The sequence below is a fragment of the Panthera tigris genome, chromosome B2, assembly GCF_018350195.1.
Source record: "Panthera tigris isolate Pti1 chromosome B2, P.tigris_Pti1_mat1.1, whole genome shotgun sequence".
In the NCBI taxonomy this organism is placed as follows: Eukaryota; Metazoa; Chordata; class Mammalia; order Carnivora; family Felidae; genus Panthera; species Panthera tigris.
In genome coordinates this window covers 64053710-64073724 of record NC_056664.1, presented here as the reverse complement: position 1 = coordinate 64073724, position 20015 = coordinate 64053710, and the positions used below count along the sequence as shown (strand labels likewise).

General features: G+C 38.1%; 1 pseudogene; it reads left to right on the top strand.

The window, feature by feature from the left end:
* Positions 1-7266: 7266 nt before the first annotated feature.
* Positions 7267-8505, top strand: LOC107180371 (annotated as a pseudogene).
* The last annotated feature ends 11510 nt before the right edge of the window (positions 8506-20015 follow it).

Here is a 20015-nt window from a genome sequence, read left to right as displayed (position 1 = left end):
GATCATTTATATATATGTATCACCCAGTGCTCATCACAAGTGCCCTCCTCAATACCCATCACCCATTTAGCCCATCCCCCACCACCTCCCCTCTAGCAACACTCAGTTTGTTCTCTATAGTTATAAGTCCCCCTTATGGTTTGTCACCATCTTTTTTTCTCCTACATTCATCTGTTTTGTTTCTTACATTCTACATATGAGTGAAATTACATGGTAATTGTCTTTCTCTGACTGACTTATTTAGCTCCCTCCATGTCATTACAAATGGCAAGATTTCATTCTTTTTGATGGCTGAATAATAATCCATTGTGTGTATATACCACAACTTCTTTATCCATTCATTAGCTAATGGACATTTGGGCTGTTTCCATAATTTAGCTACTGTTTATAGTGCTGATATAAACATTGGGGTGCATGTGCCCCTTTGAAACAGTATTTGTGTGTTCTTTGTGTAAGTACCCAATAGTACAATTGCTGGGTCATAGGGTAGTTCTATTTTTAACTTTTTGAGGAATCTCCCTAGTGTTTTCCGGAGTGGCTGCACCAGTTTGCATTCCCACCAAGGGTGTAAGAGAATTCCCCTTTCTCTGTATCCTCACCAACATCTGTTGCCTCCTTGTTAATTCTAGCCATTTGGACAGTGTGAGATGGTATCTCATTGTGATTTTGATTTCTATTTTCTTCATGATGAGTGATGTTGAGAATCTTTTCGTGTGTCTGTTAGTATCTGGATGTCTTCTTTGGAAAAGTATCTATTCATGTCTTCTGCCCATTTCTTCACTGGATGATTTGTGGGTTTTTTCGATGTTGAGTTTGATAAATTCTTCATAGATTTCGGATACTAATCCTTCATCAGACATGTCATTTGCAAATATCTTCTCCCATTCTGAATGTTGCCTTTTAGTTTTGTTGATTGGTTCCTTCACTGTGCAGAAGCTTTTTATCTTGATGAAGTCCCAATAGTTCACTTTTGCTTTTGTTTCTCTTTCCTCAGGAGAAGTATCTAGTAAGAAGTTGTTGCAGCCAAGATCAAAGATGTTGCTGCCTGTGTTTCCTTCTAGGATTTTGATGGTTTCCTATCTCACATTTAGGTCTTTCATCCATTTTGAATTTATTTTTTGTGTGTGGTATAAGAAAGTGGACCAGTTTCATTCTTCTGCATGTTGCTGTCCAATTCTCCCAGCACCATCTATTGAAGATACAGTCTTTTTTCCATTGGATATTCTTTCCTGCTTTGTCGAAGATTAGTTGGCCATACATTTGTGGATCCATTTTTGGGTTTTCTATTCTGTTCCATTATCTATGTGTCTGTTTTTGTGTCAGTACCACACAGTCTTGGTAACTACAGCTTTTTAATATAGCTTGAAATCTGGAACTGTGATGCCTCCAGCTTGGTGTTTCTTTTTCAGGATTGCTTTAGCTATTTGGAGTCTTTTGTGGTTCCATACAAATTTTAGGATTGTTTCTTCTAGCTCTGTGAAAATGCTGGTGGTATTTTTATAGGGATTGCATTAAATGTGTAGATTGTTTTGGGTAGTATAGACATTTTAACAGTGTTTGTTCTTCCAATCCATGAGCATGGAATGTTTTGCCATTTTTTTGTGTTCTCTTCAGTTCTTTTTTTCATAAGTTTTTTTATAGTTTTCAGAGTTGTTTTTGGTATAGTTGTGAATGGGATTGATTCCTTGATTTCTCTTTCTGTTGCTTCATTATTGATGTATAGAAATGCAAAAGATTTCTGCACATTGACTTTGTACCCTGTGACTGCTGAATTTGTATCAGTTCAGGCAATTCTTTGGTGGAATCTTTTGGGTCATCTGCAAATAGTGAAAGTTTGACTTGTTCTTTGCTGATTTGAATGCCTTTTATTTTGTTTTATTGTCTGATTGCTGAGGCTACCACTTCCAGTACTTTGTTAACAATGTGACAGTGGACATCCCTGTCTTGTTCCTGACCATAGAGGAAGAGCTGTCAGTTTTTCCCCATTGATGATGATATTACCTGTGGGTCTTTTGTATATGATGTTGAGGTATGTTCCCTCTATCCCTACTTTACTGAGGGTTTTTATCAGGAATCAATCAATGTGATACAATGCATTAATAAAAGAAAGGATAAGAACAATATGATCCTCCCAGTAGATGCAAAAAAGCCGTTGAGAAAGTACTTTTATTAATGCAGTGTATCACGTTGATTGATTTGCAAATATTGAACTACCCTTACTGCCTAGCAATAAATCCCATTTGATCATGGTGAATGATTCTTTTAGTATACTGTTGGATGCAATTTGCTAGTATTTTGTTGAGAGTTTTTACATTCATGTTCACAAGACATATTAGCCTGTAATTCTCTTTTAGTAGGGTCTTTGTCTGGTTTTGGAATCAAGGTAATGCTGGCCTTGTAGAATGAGTTTGGAAGTTTTCCTTCCATTTCTATTTTTTGGAACAGTTTGAGAAGAATAGATGTTAACTTCTTTAAATATTTGGTAGAATTTCCTTGGGAAGCCATCTGGCCCTGGACTTTTGTTTTTTGCGGGGGGAGATTTTTGATTACTGATTCAATTTCTTTACTGGTTATGGGTCTGTTCAAATTTTCTATCCGGCCTTGCTGGATAAAGTATTCTTGGCTGCATATTTTTCCATTCAGATGTTGAATTTATCATGCCACTCCTTTCTGGCCTGCCAAGTTTCTGTGGATAGGTCTGCTGCTAACATTATTTGTCTTCCCTTGTAAGTTAGGGATTCCTTTTCCCTTGCTGTTTTCAGGATTTTTTCCTTATGTCTGTGTTTTGCAAATTTTACTACAATATGTCATGATGTTATCCTGCTTTTGTTGATTTTGATAGGAGTTACCTGTGCCTCCTGGATTTGAATGTCTGTTTCCTTCCCCAGATTGGGGAGTTTTCAGCTCTAATTTGCTCAAATAAATCTTCTGCCCCCTCTTCCCTCTTTGCTTCTTCTGGGACTCCTATGATACAAATGTTATTATGCTTTATGGAGTTACTAAGTTCCATAAGTCTACATTTATGATCCAATATTTTTCTTTCCCTCTTCCTTTCAGCTTCAGTGTTTTCCATAATTTTATCTTCTGTATCATGCATTCATTCCCCTGTTTCTTCCATTCTTGTGGTCATTACATCCAGGTGGTTTCACATCTCAGTTATAGAATTTTTTATTTTGGCTTGACTAGTTTTTAGGTCTTTTATCTCTGTAGTAAGGGGTTCCCTGGAGTCTACTGTGCTTTCCTAAAGCCCAGCTAGTATCTTTATGATTATTGTTTTAAATTCTGGATCAGGGATATTATTTATATCTCGTTCAGTTAGATCCCTGGCCATGATCTTTTATTGTTTTTTCTTTTGGGATGAATTCCTCCATCTTGGCATTTCGTCTAGCTCTTTATCTTCTTCTCTGTGTTAGGAAAGCCTGTTATATTTCCTTCTCCTAAGAGTAATGGCTTTCCGAAGAAAAGGTCATATATTGTCCAGGTCCTGGCACTTTAGGAAGCGTTTCTGGTGTATGCTGTGTGTGCTCTGATTCTGTGTTTTGGCTGCTCCTTCCCTCAAGTCAGTCCTCAGTAGAGGACTTTCCTGCAGTGGGGAGTGTTTGGACCTTATTCAGCATGCGGTGAGTTTTAACTAGTTGTGCTCTGTCTGCTTGTTAAAAAAGCCCCAACTCTATTTCTACTGGAGCAGAAGCTTTGCAGCACTCTGTGGTCAGTAGACTTGTGTGTGCAAGGCCATTTGTGCTGGTCTTCTGTGGAAGGGCCCGCTGCTCTGGTTTTCAGGCATACTTGCCCATGTAAAGAAGCACTTGCAGAGCACAGGGGGGTGGGACTTAGTGTAGGTGGCTCCAGCCTCCACTGTGGGCCCTGTGATGCTCACTGAAGTCTGTCATTGCTGGTAGGTGGGGGAGAAAAATGGCATTAGCCAACTCTCTCAACTCAGAGAGGGGAGTTTATGCTTCCACTGTTCAGGAAGCCCTCACAGAAGAACAAACAATCTCCCCTTTCTCATGTATTCCAGGTATCCCTCAGTTCTCTGCCTTCACTCTGTCTGTATCTGGGCCATCCGCCCACCCAGCAGCACAGTGAACCTGTGTTTTATCTCAGGCACACAAGCTGAGTTTCAAAACTCTGAACTTCAGGGACCTGGCATGGCACAGACCCACGCTAACTCTCTGGGGAGGGTCTTGCTGTGCTGGGGCTAGTGCCAGTTTGTCCAGAAGGGCAGTCACACCAACATGTAGGAGCTTGGAGTTTAGAGTAAAGTGCAGCAAAAAGCTGGTGTCCAGGTTAGCTGCCCTCAGCAGGTGTCTCTGCCCCTATGCTAAGAAACTGGGTAGCATAATAGCACTTGCTGACTCTTTTGTCCCCTGAGATACAGTGCCATCTCTCCCAGATGCACTCCAAGAAGAGAGAAACTTCTCTCCCAGTGCATCCCAGCAGATCCTCAGATTACACCTTCCACTCCTGGGCCTCCACCTTCCTTCTCCACAGGAGCACCACTGCACCCACTGGGCTCCACACTGGCCATGGTGCAGACTTCTAAAACTTCAGTCTTTGAGCCCCAGTGGTTGTAAAAATTCACAATAATCAGCCCGTCTCATTTTTCCTGTCAATGGTTTTGGACAAGTGTTTTTATTGTGTGATCCCCTGTGTGTTGTTTGCTCTCTCTCTCTCTCTCTCTCTACCCTCTGTCCATATTCAGGGCTCCCTCCCCTCTACAGCACCCATGATTCTTTTCTCCCCCAAATCACATCTCCACACCTTCTACCTTCCATGATGTGGCCTTTTCTCTCCCTCTAGTTGTACAATTTGATCTCTCAGTCCAAGAAATTGGACATCAATTTCTTGGGTGTTCAGAATGATTTGATATTTATCTGTGTCTCAGGGTTGAGGCAAGCATAGGGTCCCCCTACTATTCCACCATCTTAACTCCTTCCTCTACTCTTTTTTTTTTGAGGTATATTTGGCATATAACATTGTATTAGTTTCAGGTGTACAATATAATGATTCAATATTTGTATACATAATATCTGATCACCACAATAAATCTCATTAACATCCTTTATCATACATAGTTATAACTTTTAATTTTTTGTTTTATAATGAAGACTTAAGATTTTCCTCTCAGTCACTTTCAAATATGCAATACAGTATTATTAACTCTAGTCACCATTCTGTACATTATATCCTCATGACTCATTCATTTTATATATGGAAGTTTGTACCTTTTGACCCCCTTCACCCATTTTAACCCCTGGGCCCCACAACAGCCAATCTGTTCTTTGTATTTGTGAGCTTGGTCTTTGTTTGTTAGTTTCCTTGGCTGATTTTTATTTTATTTTATTTTATTTTATTTTATTTTATTTATTTTATTTTATTTTATTTTATTTTATTTTATTTATTTTATTTTATTTTATTTTATTTTATTTTATTTTATTTTATTTATTTAGAGTGGGGAGGGCAGAGAGAGAGGGAGAGAGAGAATCTTAAGGAGCCTCCATGCTGAGCATGATCTCATGATCATGGGGTATGAGCCCCAAGATGGGGCTTGATCTCACAACTGTGAGATCATGACCTGAGCCGAAATCAAGAGTCAGACATTCAACCAGCTGAACCACCCAAGTGTCCCACAGTTGTTTTGTCTTTAGATTCCATGTATAAGTGAGACCACATGATATTTGTCTTTCTGTCTGACTTATTTCACTTAGCATTAGTGCTCTCAGGTCCATCCATGATGTCACAAGTGGTAAGGTTTCATTCTTTTATATATGGCTGAATGGCATTCCATTGTATACATATACTACATCTTATTTATCCATTCATCCGTCAAAGGACATAGAGGTTTTTCCCATATCTTGCCTATTATAAATACTATTGCAGTGAACACGAGGGTACATATATCTTCTCAAATTAGTGTTTTTGTTTCCTTCAGGTATACCTAGAAGTAGAATTGCGGGATCATATGGTAGTTTTAGTAATTTTTTGAAGAATCCCCATACTGTTTTTCACAGTGGCTATACCAATTTACATTCCCATCAGCAGGGCATAAGGGTTCCCTTTTCTCCTTATCCTCACCAACACTTCTTAATTCTTGTCTTTTTAATTTTTTTTAATGTTTATTCATTTTTGAGAGACAGATCAGAAGTAGAGGAGGGGAAGAGAGAGAGGGAGACACAGAATCTGAAGCAGGCTCTAGGCTCTGAGCTGTCAGCACAAAGTGGTCATGGGGCTCAAACTCACGAACATGAGATCATGACCTGAACCGAAGTTGGACACTTAACCGACTGAGCCACCGGGGTGCCCCTTTTCTTGTCTTTTTGATACTAGCTTTTCTAACAGATGTGAAATAATATCTCATTGTGGTTTTGATTTGCATTCGCCTAATGATTAGTGATATTGAGCATCTGTTCATTTGCCTGTTAGCCATCTACATGTCTTTTTGGAAAAAAAATGTCTTTTCAAATTCTCTGCTCAGAGTTGCATGAGTTCTTTAAATATTTTGGATATTTTGACTTGCACATATTTTCTCATATATACGGCTTGTTCATATTTTGTCTCAATCAGTACATTAGCTTTTCATTTTGTTGAAGATTTCCTTTGCTGTTCAGAAGCTTTTTAATTTGCTATAGTCCTCCTTGTTTATTTTTTCTTTTGTTGCCTTTGCTTCTGGAGTCAAATCCAAAAACGCATTTCAAAGGCCAATGTCGAGGAGTTAATGCCTATGTTATAATTTAATTATAATTAGTTAATTTTATCTATGCTTAATTTATAGCTTGTATGCTATGAATGTTAAAGTATTTTTGTGGAAATTAAAAAATATTATCTAATTTATCTATATATAGAAATGTAAAGGACTAAGACAAGACAAATCAATTTTGAAGAATAGCAAAATTGGAGAACTTTGCTCTAAGGGTTATCACAGTGTATTGCAAAGCTACAGTAGTTAAGACAGTTTGGTATTAGCACAAGATTAGACAAATAGACACCTGGAAGAGAATAGACACATGCGAGACCATTTGTTTTCTTATAAAGTATAAAAAATAATGAGAAAAATGTTTTTTTTAAATAATGATGTTAGGTCAATTGGTTATCCATATGGAAAAAATATTCTTGATATCCTACTTCACATAAGATACAAAACTCAATTCTGGGGCAAGTGGGGTATATATGTCCATGTGAATGGTAATAATAAAATATCACATAGACTCTAGGCTTTCAGCTAGGGGGAGGCGAAGGTACAGCTTTCTTCAGTAGGTTCATCTGACACCAGGTGCCTCCACCATGCTTCCTAAGTTTGACCCCAATGAGATCAAAGTCATATACTAGAGGTGTACTTATAGGGAGCGCCATCGGCCCTGGCCCTGTCTACAGAGAAGGTTGGTGATGATATTGCTAAGACACCAGGTGATTGGAAGGGTCTGAGGATTACAGTGAAAGTGACCATTCAGAACAAACATTCCTGGATTGAAATGGTGCCTTCTGCTTCTGCCCTGATTATCATTTTTTTAATTTTTTTATATATGAAATTTACTGTCAAATTGGTTTCCATACAACACCCAGTGCTCATCCCAAAAGGTGCCCTCCTTAATACCCATCACCCACCCTGCCCTCCCTCCCACCCCCCATCAACCCTCAGTTTGTTCTCAGTTTTTAACAGTCTCTTATGCTTTGGCTCTCTCCCACTCTAACCTCTTTTTTTTTTTTTCCTTCCCCTCCCCCATGGGTTTCTGTTACGTTTCTCAGGATCCACATAAGAGTGAAACCATATGGTATCTGTCTTTCTCTGTATGGCTTATTTCACTTAGCATCACACTCTCCAGTTCCATCCACGTTGCTACAAAAGGCCATATTTCATTCTTTCTCATTGCCACGTAGTATTCCATTGTGTATATAAACCACAATTTCTTTATCCATTCATCAGTTGATGGACATTTAGGCTCTTTCCATAATTTGGCTATTGTTGAGAGTGCCGCTATAAACATTGGGGTACAGGTGCCCCTATGCATCAGTACTCCTGTATCCCTTGGATAAATTCCTAGCAGTGCTATTGCTGGGTCATAGGGTAGGTCTATTTTTAATTTTCTGAGGAACCTCCACACTGCTTTCCAGAGCGGCTGCACCAATTTGCATTCCCACCAACAGTGCAAGAGGGTTCCTGTTTCTCCACATCCTCTCCAGCATCTATAGTCTCCTGATTTCTTCATTTTTCTGCCCTGATTATCAAAGCCCTCAAGGAACTGCCAAGAGGCAGAAAGAAGTGGAAAAATGCTAAACACAGTGGAAATACCACTTTTGATGGGGTTGTCAACAGATGTGACACTAATCTCTAGCCAGAGAACTCTCTGGAACCATTAAAGAAATCCTGAGAACTGCCCAGTCTGTGGGCTGCAATGTGATGGTTGCCACCCTTGTGATATCATAGATGACATCAGTAGTGGTGTAGTGAAATGCCCAGCTAATTAAAACCTATAAAGGAAAATATTTCAATAAAGGATCATTTGATAACCAAAAAACCAAAACAAAACAAAAACCCATCACATTGAAAACAGAGAATATCTTCATGCCTTCAGGATAGGAAAAACTTTCTAAAGAAAAGTGTTGATAAATGAGACAAAATTAAGAACTTCTGTTTATCTAAAGACCCCAGCAAAAGAATAAAAGAGAAAACTACAAACTAAAGAAAATACTTTTATATTTTATCTGACAAAGATTATTATCCAAAATATGTAAAATATTCCTGTGAAGCATTATAAAAATAGAAAGTCCATTAAAATGTGGGCAAAAACTTGAACACTGAACAAATAACTCATGAAAGAGAATAAATGGATGACAAGCATATAAAGTACTTAACATCAGTAGTCATCAGGGAATTGAAAAATTGTATAACTATAACTACACACTCATAAGAACCGGCAAAATCTAAAGAAATTAGTAATATTACATATTGGTGAGGATATGGATCAACAAGAAATTTCTTGCACTATAAATGGAAATATAAATTGGTACAACCACTTCAGAAGACTGGTAGTAACTATTAAAGCTGAATGCATGTGTAGCCTATAACCTAACAATCTCAGATTTCACTACTACAAACATACCCAACCTAATGATGACTGAAAGACAGGAGCAAGAATATTTAAAATTGCATTAATTATCATTGCCAAACACTAGAAACAATCTAAATGGCCAGCAACAGCATAATGGGTGATAAATTGTGGTGTATTCATACAATGGGGTAGTCTACAACATTAAAGCAAATGAGTCACCATTACATCCAACAGCATAGATGGGTCTAACAACATAGCACTGAGTAGTAGGAGTCATACACAAAGAGGTTATATTTTATTATTCCATATACATAAAGTTCAAAACAGACAAAGCTAATCTATGGTAAGGAAGACAGAGTAGTAGTTAAACTTAGGAAGGGAAGAAGAGAAAATTGGGATGGGACATTAATAGGGGTCTTGGGGTACTGGTAGTGTTCTACTTCCTGATCTGGGTTTTTACACAGGTATATTTACTTTGTGAAAATTCATTGAGGTGTACTGTTATGCATGTGCTCATTTCTGTATGTTGCTCTACATAAAATTTAAAAGGTAAACCCTAGATAACCAATTTATAAATAGAAACAATCTTAATACCTTCCAAACTAGATGAATCAAATGGAGGACAAATAGGAGGATTTGGAGGAGGAAAAAGAAGAGAGAAAAAAGGAAGAAAAAGAAAAATTTAGAACACTTTATCAATCCAACAAAAGATAGGATAGCAGGAAACAAAAAAAACAAGGAAAATGAATGATAAGCAGAAAATACAAAAGGAGGTGGTAGAAATAAGCCCAAATGCATAAGATATCAAAGTGAATGTGATAAATAAAGCTCACCCATTAAAAGAAATTATCATTTATTTTTATTTTTTATTTTTTTTTTTGGTATGAAATTTATTGTCAAATTGGTTTCCGTACAACACCCAGTGCTTGTCCCAACAGGTGCCCTCCTCAATGCCCATCACCCACTTCCCCCATCAACTCTCAGTTTATTCTCAGTATGATTATTAGATGGAGTAACGATGATATAAATTCAGATACATGTGGTTATAAAAGGTATACCTAACACCAAACCAAAAAGAAAATTTGAACATAAACTTTCCAAAAGCTAAGTAGATTTCATAGTAAGTTGAACTACAAAAAATAGAGAATAATTCCCAAGACAATAAAACAATTTGGCACCTAATAATGTAACATTCCATTAGGCATAGCAAACTGACAGGATTACAAAGTAAAATTGACAAATCCAGAAGGGTAGTAGATGTGAACACTTCAACAACAACCATGAATCAAATAGTAAAAGTATAGAATAATTGAACAAATAGGCTATACCCAGTCCCAGCTCAGCTGTCTCCCAATTCCTACCCATCTTCCAAAATCCTCAGGCCACTGAGAAGTAAGAATAATTCAATAACCAGGTCTCAAACCATATTTTGTAGGGAAAGACTCAGAGAATATCGGATAGACTTCCGGAGAATTTACCAGATTATACCAGGGCAAAAACAAAGTCTACATACAGGATTCATTGGAAATATAAACAACACAAAAATATAATGACATAAGAACTATGCAAACAGAACAAAAAATAACAAAAGAAATTCTATAGCAACCAGAGTCTAAAAAACACAGGAAAATGTCTCACCAGTGTTTCATACCATAGAAAAGCATATTAAGAACATAAATAAAATAAGAGCTTAAATGTAAGATAATAACACAGAATGAAATAAAATTGAAAAAAAATGACACAAACTGAAAGTAAAATAATGCCATTACAAAACTCATAAACAAATTACATATGGAAAGAAAATTGAATGGACAGGGCTGAAAAATAAATTACTTACACAAAGAAAAGGCTTGAGGTAAGCACAGTAAAATCAAAGGAAAAAGATAAAAAGATTAATGGAAATAGAAGATAATAGCTATGGAAGGGTGAAAAAGATGACATTACACAAGGATGGTAAGTGTCTCTGAGTTAAAGAACTCAAAAAAATGAATCAGAAAACCTGTTTCAATAACAAATAGAAAGATAATCCTGAACTGTAGGAATAAGAGGCTCTGTGACTCAGAAGTTTATATACTATTCCAGGACAAAAATATTGAACACTATCCATTCTAAATCATATTCCTGTTATTATTGAATTTAGAGGATAAGGAAAAAATTCTTTAGGCATCTAGAAACAAATTGCTATAATCTAGAACAAAAGGAGACTGGCCTTAATCTTCTCCAGAGCAACACTCCAGGGGAGAGGACAATGGAGCACTGTCTACTAAACTGTAAAGGAAAAGAAATGTGATCCAAAAATACTGCATCCAGTTAATATTCCATTCAGCTCTGAAGGCTACAAACAGATATTCTTGAATGTGAAAGGAAAAAAATAATAACATGCATTCACTTTCTTGAGGGGCAAAAAAATGACTCAAGAATGGAATCTAGCCAATCAAATGAATAGAGACACCATGGCATATGGTGACTTCTGCCATGTTGAATACCAGAAGACAGTAATGTCACAGCATTACAACAAAGTGTGACCTACGTTTTCTATAATCAGTTAAGTGCTTCTTTAGAAAGGCAATAGACACATTGTCTGCTCTAGTGTGAAAGAACTTAGGGAATATAGCACCTAGAAGTATTTTTTTAAATAAACCTTTGAAATAAAATCCATACAAGAGGGGATCAAAATTTAGAACTTAGGAATGAAAAACTAATAAAAAAAATGGTGATAGACATTAAATCCATTTAAACATAGAACAAAGAAAACAGAACTAAGGTTACAAAGCAAAATATAAATGCCATAAAGCTTTTAAATGATTAACTTTAGTGTCTTAATGTCAAGCAAAACTAAGTTACTTTTTATGAAAAACAGAATGTAGATCCTGATAGTGGTTCAAGACAACAGACAGAGAACATATGTTGATCAACTCTTTCTACCAAGACTGGATTAAAATGATAGTACAAGTATAAGATCCAGGGGAACAAGGAAAGGGACAGTGTTTGACAAAATAGTTCAGTAAGTTTCTGGAGTCCAAAAAGCAGATAGAAGGGTGGAAGTGTAGAAAGAGCTCTGGCCATGAAGAAGCCAGGTATGACAGGGGTGGGATAGAGAACTAGGGCTGATTAAAAAAAATTAAAAGAATTAATTAAATATGTATGGGGCGCCTGGATGGCTCAGTAGGTTAAGCATCTAACTCTTGAATTTGGCTCAGGTCATGATCTCATGGTCGTGAAATTTAACCCCACGTATGGCTCCACACTGACAGTGCAGAGCCTGCTTGGGATTCTCTCTCCCTCTCTCTCTCTGCCTCTCTCCTGCACTCACTCACTCTCTCTCTCTCTACATAAATAAATAAACACTTGAAAATAAAGACTTACTTTAAAAAAATATGTAAAGAAAAAGTAGTCACTCACCTACTCTTAGCATTCCCACACCAAGAAAATAAAAACTAAACATTTCTTTTCTAAAGAAATTTAATAGTTTGGAAAACCTAAAGTAGAAATGTTGACACTTTTGGATAAAACCTATCTTCTCATTTTAGGATTTTTCAACTTAAGGGCAAGATCACTACTCACTCACTTTTTAAGGAAGCCACTTACGTATAACTTCTAGTTCTCTTTTCCATTATTCTAAAACAATGAATAGCTATGAATTACATGACACTTGAGGGAAAATATTTAAAGAATAAGACTAAGATAAACCTGGTAAGATACCCCAAGAGAAAGAAAGATAAATTAAGGAATGGAAAAGAACTTTTAAATATTCTAGTTATTATACTAATATGTTAGAAGATGTTACATGCATATAGCAAGGATAGCATCTATGAAAAGGGAACAATGAAATAGCAAGAAGGTACAGTTAGAAAATTAGTATGTGACTATTGAAAACAAAGAAATTTGAGAGGAGAAAAACATCAAAGAAATAATAGAAAGGAACATACCACAGTTTATGGTGGATATAGGTTTTCAGATTGAGAGAAGCCAGGAAATGTACAGCATGAGTGCAATAAACATCCATTTCTAAACATAATATTGAGAGATTTTACCACACCAAGTTCAGGGAGAAGATCCTAGAAGTTTTCGGAAAGGAAAAGTAACAGTACAGACTGCTAGAATGCAGGCAGAATTGCCTTAAAAATTCTGATGAAAGCTGATTTTGAACTTAAAAGCCTTACCTAGCCAAATTATTAACCAAGTATGATGATAGAATAAAAGTGTTTTCAAATATCCAAGAACTCAGAAAATTTCTCTCATATGCATCCATCTTTACAAGATTCCTTAAGATGGGTCAGAGAAAACAAGAAACTAAGAATGAGCAAGACCTAGGATATTGGAAACAATCTAACCTCGGACAGTAATGAAGAGAAGACCTAACATTACTAATGTGTGGCAAAATAATTCTCAAAGTGAGGTCCAGAAATAAGTATGCAGTAAAAAAGATAAAAGGTATGTGCAGTGGGGTATGTTCCATAGACTTGATAGTATCCTTGAAATGCAGAACAAACCTGAGGATTGACTAAAGAAAAAAATAGAAAGCAATTAGAAATTTGCTTAAGAGGGACACTGAACATGAAAAGTACACGCTCTCATGTAATCACTGCTTGGTTCAGCAATGAACTTTATTTACATAGTTATGGTAATGCAAAGCAATGCTTATTGATTTTTCAATTTTTAAGACCTAAGAAAAGGCAAAGCATGGGAAACTTAACTGTGGTTATAGCTCAGAAGGCATTTTTTTTTTGGTATTGTTAATGTGAAAGTAAAAGTGATGCTTCCAAGAGTAAGGAACTGAAGACCTCACTTTACAAGGTAAGGAGTCAAGATAGATTATCTGTTACTACTGGACAAAAATAAAAGGAAAATGTGTATTTTGAGGGGCACAAGTGTGATCCAAAGAGGAATGAAGAAGAGTAATGAAATAATTATGATGGCAGGAGGGAGAGGGGAGAGTTTAGGGAAGAGTAACTGAGCTAAATCCTCATTTACCATGGCAGGATGTCAATACACAGTTTTGTTTTGTTTTTAATATGAAATTTATTATCAAATTGGTTTCCATACAACACCCAGTGCTCATCCCAACAGATGCCCTCCTCAATACCCATCGCACACCTTTCCTTCCCTCCCACCCCCCCATCAACCCTCCGTTTGTTCTCAGTTTTTAAGAGGCTCTTATGGTTTGGCTCCCTCCCTCTCTAACTTTTTTTCTTCCTTCCCATCCCCCATGGTCTTCTGTTAAGTTTCTCAGGATCCACATAAGAGTGAAAACATATGGTATCTGTCTTTCTCTGTATGGCTTATTTCACTTAGCATCACACGCTCCAGTTCCATCCACGTTGCTACAAAGGGCCAGATTTCATTCTTTCTCATTGCCACATAGTACTCCATTGTGTATATAAACCACAATTTCTTTATGCATTCATCAGTTGATGGACATTTAGGCTTTTTCCACAATTTAGCTATTGTTGAGAGTGCTGCTACAAACATTGGAGTACAAGTGCCCCTACGCATCAGTACTCCTGTATCCCTTGGCTAAATTCCTAGCAGTGCTATTGCTGGCTCATAGGGTAGATCTATTTTTAATTTTTTGAGGAACTTCCACACTGTTTTCCAGAGCGGCTGCACCAGTTTGCATTCCCACCAACAGTGCAAGAGGGTTCCTGTTTCTCCACATCCTCGCCAGCATCTATAGTCTCCTGATTTGTTCATTTTAGCCACTCTGACTGGTATGAGGTGGTATCTGAGTGTGGTTTTGATTTGTATTTTCCAGATGAGGAGAGACGTTGAGCATCTTTTCATGTGCCCATTGGCCATCTGGATGTCTCCTTTAGAGAAGTGTCTATTCATGTTTTCTGCCCATTTCTTCACTGCATTATTTGTTTTTTTGGGTGTGGGATTTGGTGAGTTCTCTATAGATTTTGGATACTAGCCCTTTGTCTGATAAGTCATTTGCAAATATCTTTTGCCATTCTGTCAGTTGCCTTTTAGTTTTGTTGATTGTTTCCTTTGCAGTGCAGAAGCTTTTTATCTTGATGAGGTCCCAATAGTTCATTTTTGCTTTTAATTCCCTTGCCTTTGGGGATGTGTCAAGTAAGAAATTGCTGCGGCTGAGGTCAGAGAGTTTTTTCCTGCTTTCTCTAGGGTTTTGATGGTTTCCTGTCTCACATTCAGGTCCTTCATCCATTTTGAGTTTATTTTTGTGAATGGTGTAAGAAAATGGTCTAGTTTCATTCTTCTGCATGTTGCTGTCCAGTTCTCCCAGCACCATTTGTTAAAGAGACTGTCTTTCTTCCATTGGATATTCTTTCCTGCTTTGTCAAAGATTAGTTGGCCATACTTTTGTGTGTCCAATTCTGGAGTCTCTGTTCTACTCTATTGGTCTATGTATCTGTTTTTGTGCCAATACCATCCTGTCTTGATGATTACAGCTTTGTAGTAGAGGCTAAAGTTTGGGATTGTGATGCCTCCTGCTTTGGTCTTCTTCTTCAAAATTACTTTGGCTATTCGGGGCCTTTTGTGGTTCCATGAGAATTTTAGGATTGCTTGATCTAGCTTCGAGAAAAATGCTGGTGCAATTTTGACTGGGATTGCATTGAATGTGTAGGTAGCTTTGGGTAGTATTGACATTTTGACAATATTTATTCTTCCAACCCATGAGCACGGAATGTTTTTCCATTTCTTTATATCTTCTTCAACTTCCTTCATAAGGTTTCTGTAGTTTTCAGCATACAGATCTTTTACATCTTTGGTTAGGCTTATTCCTAGGTATTTTATGCTTCGTGGTGCAATTGTGCATGGGATCAGTTTCTTTATTTGTCTTTCTGTTGCTTCATTGTTAGTGTATAAGAATGCAACTGATTTCTGTACATTGATTATGTATCCTGCAACTTTGCTAAATTCATGTATCAGTTCTAGTAGACTTTTGGTGGAGTCTATCGGGTTTTCCATGTATAATATATCATCTGCAAAAAGTGAAAGCTTGACTTCATCTTTGCCAATTTTGATGCCTTTGATTTCCTTTTGTTGTCTGATTGCTGATGCTAGCACTTCCAACACTATGTTAAACAACAGCGGTGAGAATGGACATCTCTGTCGTGTTCCTGATCTCAGGGAAAAAGCTCAGTTTTTCCCCATTGAGGATGGTATTAGCTGTGGGCTTTTCATAAATGGCTTTTATGATGTTTAAGTATGTTCCTTCTATCCCAACTTTCCGGAGGGTTTTTGTTAAGAAAGGATGCTGAATTTTGTCAAATGCTTTTTCTGCATTGATTGACAGGATCATGTGGTTCTTTTCTTTCATTAATGTGATGTATCACATTGATTGATTTGTGAATGTTGAACCAGCCCTGCATCCCAGGAATGAATCCTACTTGATCATGGTGAATAATTCTTTTTGTATGCTGTTGAATTCGATTTGCTAGTATCTTATTGAGAATTTTTGCATCCATATTCATCAGGGATATTGGCCTGTAGTTCTCTTTTTTTTCTGGGTCTCTGTCTGGTTTAGGAATCAAAGTAATACTGGCTTCATAGAATGAGTCTGAAAGTTTTCCTTCCCTTTCTATTTCTTGGAATAGCTTGAGAAGGATAGGTATTATCTCTGCTTTAAATGTCTGGTAGAATTGCCCTGGGAAGCCATCTGGTCCTGGACTCTTATTTGTTTGGAGATATTTGAGAACTGATTCAATTTCTTTGCTGGTTATGGGTCTGTTCAGGTTTTCTATTGCTTCCTGTTTGCGCTTGGAAGTGTGTGGGTGCTTAGGAATTTGTCCATTTCTTCCAGGTTGTCCAGTTTGTTGGCATATAATTTTTTATAGTATTCCCTGATAATTTTTTTTGTATTCTGAGGGATTGGTTGTAATAATTCCATTTTCATTCATGATTTTATCTATTTGGGTCATCTCCCTTTTCTTTTTGAGAAGCCTGGCTAGAGGCTTATCAATTTTGTTTATGTTTTCAAAAAACCAACTCTTGGTTTCATTGATCTGCTCTACAGTTTTTTTAGATTGTATATTGTTTATTTCTGCTCTGATCTTTATTATTTCTCTTCTCCTGCTGGGTTTGGGGTGTCTTTGTGTTCTGCTTCTATTTCCTTTAGGTGTGTTGTTAGAATTTGTATTTGGGATTTTTCTTGTTTCTTGAGATAGGCCTGGATGGCAATGTATTTTCCTCTCAGGACTGCCTTCGCTGCATCCCAAAGCGTTTGGATTGTTGTATTTTCATTTTCGTTTGTTTCCATATATTTCTTAATTTCTTCTCTAATTGCCTGGTTGACCCATTCATTCTTTAGTAGCGTGTTTTTTAACCTCCATGCTTTTGGAGGTTTTCCAGACTTTTTCCTGTGGTTGATTTCAAGCTTCATAGCATTGTGGTCTGAAAGTGTGCATGGTGTGATCTCAATTCTTGTATACTTATGAAGAGCTGTTTTGTGACCCAATATGTGATCTATCTTGGAGAATGTTCTGTGTGCACTCAAGAAGAAAGTATATTCTGTTGCTTTGGGATGCAGAGTTCTAAATATATCTGTCAAGCCCACCTGATCCAATGTATCATTCAGGGCCCTTGTTTCTTTATTGATCCTGTGTCTAGATGATCTATCCATTGTTATAAGTGGAGTATTAAAGTCCCCTGCAATTACCACATTCTTATCAATAAGGTTGCTTATGTTTGTGATGAATTGTTTTATATATTTGGGGGCTCCCGTATTTGGCACTTAGACATTTATAATTATTAGCTCTTCCTGATGGATAGACCCTGTAATTATTATATAATGTCCTTCTTCATCTCTTGTTACAGCCTTTAATTAAAAGTCTCATTTGTCTGATATAAGTATGGCTACTCCAGCTTTCTTCTGACCTCCAGTAGCATGGTAGATAGTTCTCCATCCCCTTACTTTCAATCTGAAGGTGTCCTCAGGTCTAAAATGAGTCTCTTGTAGACAGAAATAGATGGGTCTTGTTTTTTTATCCATTCTGTTACCCTGTGTCTTTTGCTTGGAGCATTTAGTCCATTTGCCTTCAGTGTTATTATTGAAAGATATGGGTTTAGAGTCATTGTGATGTCTGTAGGTTTCATGCTTGTAGTGATGTTTCTGGTACTTTGTAGTCCTTGCAACATTTCACTCACAGAATCCCTATTAGGATCTTTTGTAGGGCTGGTTTAGTGGTGATGAATTCCTTCAGGTTTTTTTGTTTGTTTGGGGAGACCTTTATCTCTCCTTCTATTCTAAATGACAGACTTGCTGGATAAAGGATTCTCAACTGCATATTTTTTTTCTGTTCATCACATTGAAGACTTCCTTCCATTCCTTTCTGGCCTGCCAAGTTTCAGTAGATAGGTCTGCCACTAGTCTTATTGGTCTCCCTTTGTAAGTTAGAGCCTGTTTATCCCTAGCTGCTTTCAGAATTTTCTCTTTATCCTTGTATTTTGCCAGTTTCACTATGATATGTTGTGCAGGAGATCGATTCAAGTTATGTCTGAAGGGAGTTCTCTGTGTCTCTTGGATTTCAATGCCTTTTTCCTTCCCCAGACCAGGGAAGTTCTCAGCTATGATTTATTCAAGTACACCCTCAGCCCCTTTCTCTCTCTCTTCCTCTTTTGGGATTCCTATTATACAGATATTGTTCCATTTGATTGCATCACTTAGTTCTCTAATTCTCCCCTCATATGCCTGGATTTTTTTCATCTCTCTTTTTCTCACCTTCCTCTTTTTCCATAATTTTATTTTCTAATTCACCAATTCTCTCCTCTGCCTCTTCAATCTGAGATGTGGTCACCTCCATTTTATTTTGCACCTCATTTATAGCATGTTTTAGCTCCTCATGACATTTCTTAGTCCCTTGATCTCTGTAGCAATAGATTCTCTGCTGTCCTCTATGCTTTTTTCAAGCCCAGCGATTAATTTTATGACTATTATTCTAAATTCTTGTTCCGTTATATTGCTTAAATCGTTTTTGATCAATTCATTAGCTGTCGCTACTTCCTGGAGTTTCTTTTGAGGAGAGTTCTTCCATTTCATCATCTTGGGTAGTCCCTTCAGTGGCTCCAAACTTCAGGGCACCTCCCTTGTGCTGTCTGGAGTAACTTGTGTTGGTGGGCGGAGCCACAGTCAGACACAATGTCTGCCCCCAGCCCACCGTTGGGGCCACAGTCAGACTGGTGTGTACCTTATCTTCCCCTCTCCCAGGGGTAGAGTGGTGTGGCTCCTGTCTGGGCTACTTGCACACTGCCTGGCTTGTGGTGCTGCTTCAATGGGATCTGGCGTATTAGCAGGGGTGGATCCGCAAGGTGCACAGGGGTGGAAGGGGCAGGCTTAGCTTACTTTGCCATCCCTGTTCCCCTGTGGGAGGGGCCCTGCAGCCCAGGAGGGAGGCACACCTGTGGGAGAAATGAATCCACAGAAGCACAGCGTTTGGTGTTTGCATGGTGCAAGCAAGTTTGGTGAGGGGAACTAGTTCCCTTTGGAATTTCAGCTGGAGGATGGGAGAGGGAGACGGTGCTTGCCAGTGCCTTTGCTCCCCGCCGAGCTGAGCTGTTTCCAGGGCTCGGCAACTCTCCCTCCCGGTGTCCTCTCGCCCTCCCCACTCTCCGAGCAGAGCTGTTGACTTTTAACATTCCAGATGTTAAGTCCCACTGGCTGTCAGAACTCACACAGTCTAGCCCCTCTGCTTTTGCAAGCCAGACTCAGGGGCTCTGCCTTGCTGGGCGAGCTGCCCCTCCACCACCCTGGCTCCCTCCCACCAGTCCGTGTAGTGTGCACCGCCTTTCTGCCCTTCCTACCCTCTTCCGTGGGCCTCTTGTCTATGCTTGGCTCCGGAGAGTCAATTCTGCTAGTCCTCTGGCAGTTTTCTGGGTTATTTAGGCAGATGTGGGTGGAATCTAAGCCATCAGCAGGATGAGGTGAGCCCAGAGTCCTCCTACGCTGCCATCTTCCCCGTTTCGATACACAGTTTTTAACATAGATAACCCAAACTCTCATGACCA